The 6,504-nt window shown below is 42.6% G+C and overlaps 1 protein-coding gene across 2 annotated transcripts in view; it reads right to left on the bottom strand.

The window, feature by feature from the left end:
• Window positions 1-4,307: 4,307 nt before the first annotated feature.
• The window catches only part of POLR2E (RNA polymerase II subunit E), a 10,581-nt gene continuing 8,384 nt past the window's right edge, over window positions 4,308-6,504 (bottom strand). For both annotated transcript variants that reach the window (XM_015810008.1, XM_015810007.1), the window contains exon 8: window positions 4,308-4,860. The gene's annotated coding sequence lies outside the window, so the exon portion shown is untranslated. The remainder of the gene's footprint in view (window positions 4,861-6,504) is intronic.

The following is a 6,504-nucleotide window of genomic DNA, read 5'->3' as shown; positions in this document are numbered from 1 at the left end:
GGGGGGGGGGGGGGGGGGGGAGGAAGTGTACTTTTGACTATCACAATATCCCACAGTCCTGCAGTCAACATTTGTGTGCTTCGCAACTGCCTTGCGACAAGCAGAGTCAATGCAGAAGAAGGCAGTAAAATCAGAAGTCAGTCACTTGAGATTTCGTTTTAACAACTGCAGGGAATGGCTTAACAATCATAGTGGAAATCAGTCCATCATGATCACATGATGTTTCACTTAGTGACCAGATATTTAGAGACAAGAGTTGCTGGTCCCAGTTGGGCTGCCAATGGGATCTGCTGGAGAAATCCACCACACTGTTCATTGCACCAGTGTTCAGATTCTGAGAAGCCACTTGAGATCTATAGCAGAAATGCAAGGAATTTGTGAGGTAAATATGCTTAAGCCACCTAAACAGCTTTTGCAATCACTGTGAACAAATTTGAAGACATTTCACAATAAAGGCCTAGTGGAACTGCTAAATCACCTCTAAAACATCTGTTGTACATAACTGAATTATAGCATCCATGTAAAACAGTGTTTCCCAATCTTGGCCATTTTAAGACCTGTGGACTTCAACTCCCAGAATTCCCCAGCCAGTAATGTTGTGGAGTGATTCTGGTTCCTTGTCAATGCTGGCTGGGGAATTCTGGGAGTTGAAGTCCACAGGTCTTAAAATGGCTAAGGTTGGGAAACCCTGATCTAAAGCAAAGGCACATCATATTTATCTGTGAAGAAGGAAACCAGAGCAAGAAGTCTTGCCTTCTGGAGAAGGCTGGAACAGGAGCACACAGCCAAGGAAGACGTTTGGGTATTTTCTTGAGGTGTGGATGAGAAAAGTGAGTGAATAAAGTTGAAGTGCAAATCTTCAACCACTGCTTGTATTTATATATAGGTATGTATGAATAAGCCTATTTTAATGTTATGCTTGTTTCCTTTTAAACTGCTTTATACACCTTTGTTTTTAATAAAACCTGTATCAAAAAATAAAGGCAACTATGTTTGGAAAAGTGATATCTGCACCCAATAACTGTGTTTAGTGTCTCCTGGGTAACTCTTTGTATTAAAAATATCCTCAGAATGATAAGAGTTGGAAGGGACCTTGGAGGTCTTCTAGTCCAACCCCCTGCTAAAGCAGGAGACTCTATACCCCATGGTTGCCTAGTCTCTTTCTTAAGAGCCTCCAATAGTGGAGCGGAGCACTCACAAATCATTCCACTGATTAATTCTTCTGTCAGGAACTTTCTCAGTTCTAGGTTGGGTCTCTCCTTGATTAGTTTCCATCCATTGTTTCTTGTTTTGCCTTCAGGTGCTTTGGAGAATAGCTTGACCCCCTCTTCTATGTGACAGCCTCTCATATATTGGAAGACTGCTATCATGTCACCCCTAGTTCTCCTTTTCACTAGACTGGACAAACCCAATTTCTGCAATCTTTCTTCATGTGTCCATAAATAAGGAATTATGTGGGATCTTTCCTTATAATCCATAATTTTTCTTATTAGGCAACTTTAAGATGTGTGGAATTCAATTCCCAGAATTCTGGGAGTTGAATTCCACACATCTTAAAGTGCCATGTTTTAATCCTTTAGACTGCGTTTAAGTGCTGTTTTAATCCTTTAGACTGCTCCATTTCTAAACAGAGACTGGGCTCATAACGTCATACTGAATCATGCTCTCTGAATCATGGTTGACAGCTGGCTGAATTCACACAATATAACATCAGACTCAAACAATATTGTAGTTTGACAATTATCCAGGATCACTCCACAACAATATTTAAATGATAGTCTACGCTACCACTTAACAGTGATTAAGAGACCAGACTAACAAATACAAGAAAACCACAGCCAGTCACATTTGACTTCCTTTTTTTCGATACTTTGCATTAAAAAGAATTAAAAATCCAATGGCCTGATCAGGAATAGAGTCAGCGGACAAAGAGCCTCACCCAACCGCTTTCTTTCTGTAGTTTCAGAAGAAGAGAAATGGAACGGCCATGATTGCCGCAACCCTGTTTCAAGGCCACACCTTCCCTCCCCCTCCACATTCAGAGCTTTAGCCCAGATTAAAAACCATCCATCCCTTTAATCCATCTTCAGATGATATGCAAACTAGCACCGTGGTAACTAAGCCTACTATAAACCACAGGTAAAATCCGGTTAAGGAATGCTGTAACTACAGTTAAACCTATGGTCTAGATTCACTTATCACCCTGTGTCTAACCATGCCCTGACTTAGCGTGTCCTCTGAATCAGAACAGTAGATGGGAAAATGAATTGGAGATTGCTTCAGAGAAGCTCCCCTTGGCTCTCGCCGCCTGAGAACAGATGCTCAACATTCGAGAAGCTTTTCAGACAGATTTACTGTACCTGCTCACTCGTTCTGAAAATAGCTGCACTCTGGGTTTTAACAATACAGATATCCTCAATTACCATCCACAATTGGAACTGGTTACTTGGTCATTAAGTAAAGCAGTAGCTAAAGGACACCACTGCTGTGCTTATGAACTCTGGAACTGCAAAGATTCTAAATGCAATGACAGGTTGCTGAGTTATTTTTTCCATCAGTTGTTCACTGTTGCTAAATGAGGCAGTCACTAAATGATGACTACTTTTATCAGTAATTTATACTTAATCCCTTTTCTAGTAATGATTACCTTATCACAGAAATATTCATATGTTTAATAATTTAGCTGTTGTGCAACCAACCTCCACACACAAGGTGTTCAGTGAGCTGCCTACCAGTCAGAGCTCATTTTTCAATTAAAGCACTGCTGCTTCAGACCTTTTACTGATGGGGCTGCCTAGCTCCATAGAAGCATCTGCTCCCACCCACAAAACTGCACTGAAGAATTTTATGTATTTTAGAATCAAGATCACGTGAAGTATTAATGCTTTACAATGCCTTGGTAAGGCCACACTTGGAATACTGCATCCAGTTTTGGTAACCACGATGTAAAAAAAGATGTCAAGACTCTAGAAAGAGTACAGAGAAGAGCAACAAAGATGATTAGGGGACTGGAGGCTAAAACATATAAGTTGCTGGAATTGGGAATGTCTAGTTTAATGAAGAGAAGGACGAGGGGGGACATGACAGCAGTGTTCCAATATCTCAGGGGCTGCCACAAAGAAGAGGGAGTCAAGCTATTCTCCAAAGCGCCTGAAGGCAGGACAAGAAGCAACGGCTGGAAACTAACCAAAGAGAGAAGCAACCTAGAACTAAGGAGAAACTTCCTGACAGTTAGAACAATTAACCAGTGGAACAACCTGCCTCCAGAAGCAGTGAACGCGCCAACACTGGAAGTTTTTAAGAAGAGACTGGACAGCCATTTGTCCGAAATGGTATAGGGTTTCCTGCCTGAGCAGGGGGTTGGACTAGATGACCTCCAAGGTCCCTTCCAACTTTATCATTATTATTATTAAAGTTGAGAGCACCTTTCTAAGTACTTTTCAGAAAGCAATGGATATCCTTCTTCAAAACCCACCTGATTTACTGTACATAGAGATCATTCAGGGTTCCATAGCCCTCCCCTCCCTGCTTTTTTCAGAGAAAAGAAGTCCTAGAAAGGATCAATTCTCACAGATGGGCCAGCTGCAACCCTCTCAAATTAATGTTGTAACACTTGTTGTTGCTGAACTCCAATACCACAGCCACAGGTAGAAGGCCCACACTGTATAGCAGTGGTGGCAAACCTATGGCACAGGTGCCAGAGGCGGCACTCGGAGCCCTCTCTGTGGGCACACGCACTGTCTCCCCAGTCCCGCCTCCTCCCACAGCCCCCTCCTCACCAGCAGCCCCCCCAGAGGAGAGTCGCCTCTGGGCACAGCCCACACGAAGCAGCGCAACCAAGGACATGGTAGCTGGGGACAAAACTCCGCCCTTGTGCCCTATCGCATGCAGATGATGCTGCCGGGCACGGGCGAAGGGCATGGCCGCCATGGTGCTGCTGGGCTGCCTGGGTGATCTGTGGCGGGCTGTGGAAGTGGTGAGTGGCCCATTGGGCAGGGCAGAGCAGGGATGGGGGGGCAGTTTTTGGGCACTTGGTCTCTAAAAGGTTCGCCATCACTGCTGTATAGTGCGAGGGAAAATTTCCCTCAGCAAATATGAATGGTCAGAGATTCCCAATTCATCTTAAGGCAACAATAAAAAAAAGAATAAAACATATTGTTTTATTGAAATAAAAAATTCTGGACCAATGAGCAAAGTCTGAGCTTTAGCAATAACTCGGCAATAGTTAATAGAACAGGAAAGGCAACAGACATCTTTCCAGGGTTCCTACGAGTCCATTTTTCAAGACAAAAGTGAGGAGTCTGTAATTAGAGATGATTCCCAGCATCTTTATTTGCATTCCCAGGAGATTAGCTGCCTATTTTCCCCTTTTTCATCCTTAGAACCTCCACTCTTCCCCCTACAAAAAGGCTACCAAAACCCACATCCAATGGAGCCCCTCTGTCCCTCAAACCGAAAAAAAATTTCCTATCCCTCCTCAGCCTGATATCTACAGAAGGAACAAGGAAGCCCTCCCATTTGAAGCTTTCTGAAGTATCCTTCATCCAGATTTGGAAAATAAACGGTTGCTGCCTTAAATATTTACCCCAAACTAACCCAAATTCCAAAAATGTGGTATAAAACAAATACATCCAGCTTATACAAGCAAGATGAAGTCCAGTTTGGAACACCAACGCAGCATTTACTGTGCTGCTGATGACTCCTTTCCTCTTCACGTCCAATTTGATGGAAAGGACCAGAAGCTCGAAGTTGAAAATCTCAAGTAGACACATCCCTTCAGTTTGTATTTCCTTATGCTCAAGACTGTTAAGCAAGCAGATCGGCAGTCTCCAGGGTAAGGTAAGAAGAGCTTCAGCCATGCTGTAGGATAAGAGAAGCCGCATTAGTGCCTAATTTGAATTCTGAATATTTGTCGCAATTAGCTAATTAACTACAATATCAGTTAAGATATCACAGATATGCTTGTCCGGCATTCCTCAAGCTGATGTCCTCCGAATAAATTGGGACTAATATTTCCATCCTTCATGGCTGGAGTGGCTAGTGGATGAGGGAGTTATAGTCCCAACATATCTGATTTAGCAGGTTGGAGAACTGTTGATTCACACAAGCATACATAACAAACAACCTGTTACATTTCTAGTCTGGCTTTGGATAAAAATATTATCTGTCAGCAAACAATAAATACTATTGTCAACTCTACAAATGAGCATGGCTACAGCCATTTTTCTTCTCATTCTAGGTTGCCACAAAGAATGGAAGGAGGGGGGGGTTGCCCAGGTGCTTCGTTAGTCAAAATAATCTTTTGTCCTGTGGGAACCAAGGTCATCAGCTGCAGGTTGGGTGTAAGGTAAAAAGCCCGCCAAATAATCACATTGGGGAACATAGTTGCTTGCAGTTTTATGGGTGGGACTTTTAACTTTGTATTGGGGAATTGTTACGTGTATATCCAGACTTGGTTTCACTTTTGACCGTGCCAATACTTAGTAACTAATAAACATGTTCTTTGAGGAATTTGCAAGCCTCTGAGTTCTGCTTTATTTGTCTCTGTCTGTCGGAACCATGACAACTATATAATTCCTCTGCCAATCCTGTATATTGACTTCATCCCATTCCATGGGTCACCAAAACTAGCTTCAGTTCTTATCACATCCATCGGCAGGATGATTAGAGTACAGATAGTCCTTGACTTATAACCATCTTCAAAGTAACAGCACTGAAAAAAAGGACTTATGACTGGATTTCACACTTATAATTGTTGCAGCATCCCCATGGCCATGTGACCAAAATTTGGATACCTGACAAATGGCATATATTTATGACAGTTGCTCTGTTCCAGGATCATGTGATCACCATTTGTAACCTTCCCAGCCTGCTTCAGACAAAGTCAACCAGGGAAACCAGATCCACTTAATGATCTTGTGATTCACTTAACAGCTGCAATGGTTCACTTAACAACTGGCAAAACTCAGTTAACAACTGTCTTGCTTAGCCACAGAAATGTTGGGCTTCATTGTGATCATTAATTCAAGGACTACCTGTATTTGGCTGTGGATTCTGCAAGTGATTTTCCTTTTTTAGGGTAAATTTTTAATCCAAGTGAAGAGACAGACAACCCAATGAGAACATTTAGAATATAAGTAGTGTCCTGCTGGATCAAACTCTGGCCCATCTAATAGGGTGGCTGAATGATGCACAAAAAAGCCTCCCAGGAGATGGCCTTTAGAGCAGTCCCACTGCCATCAGTAGTTACTGATCCCCAGGACCACTATGAATTGGTCCCACCCTTTATTGAAGCCGGCCAAGCCAGTAGCCAGCTTCCTATCTCATGGTAAGAAATTTCAAAGTTGAATGATGTGTAAAACAAAAATCCTTTTATCTATCCTGATTCATTCAGATTCTTTCTTCTGGCTCTAGTGTTGGGGAAGGGGAAAACTGCTTCTTTTTCTTCATTTTATCCATTGTTGTTGTTAGTTGCAAAGTCGTGTCCGACCCATCGCGACCCCA

This window comes from Protobothrops mucrosquamatus, unplaced genomic scaffold (genome assembly GCF_001527695.2).
Source record: "Protobothrops mucrosquamatus isolate PMUCROS unplaced genomic scaffold, P.Mucros_1.0 scaffold6, whole genome shotgun sequence".
NCBI classification, from domain to species: domain Eukaryota; kingdom Metazoa; phylum Chordata; class Lepidosauria; order Squamata; family Viperidae; genus Protobothrops; species Protobothrops mucrosquamatus.
This window is presented reverse-complemented; position numbering and strand designations above follow the sequence as displayed.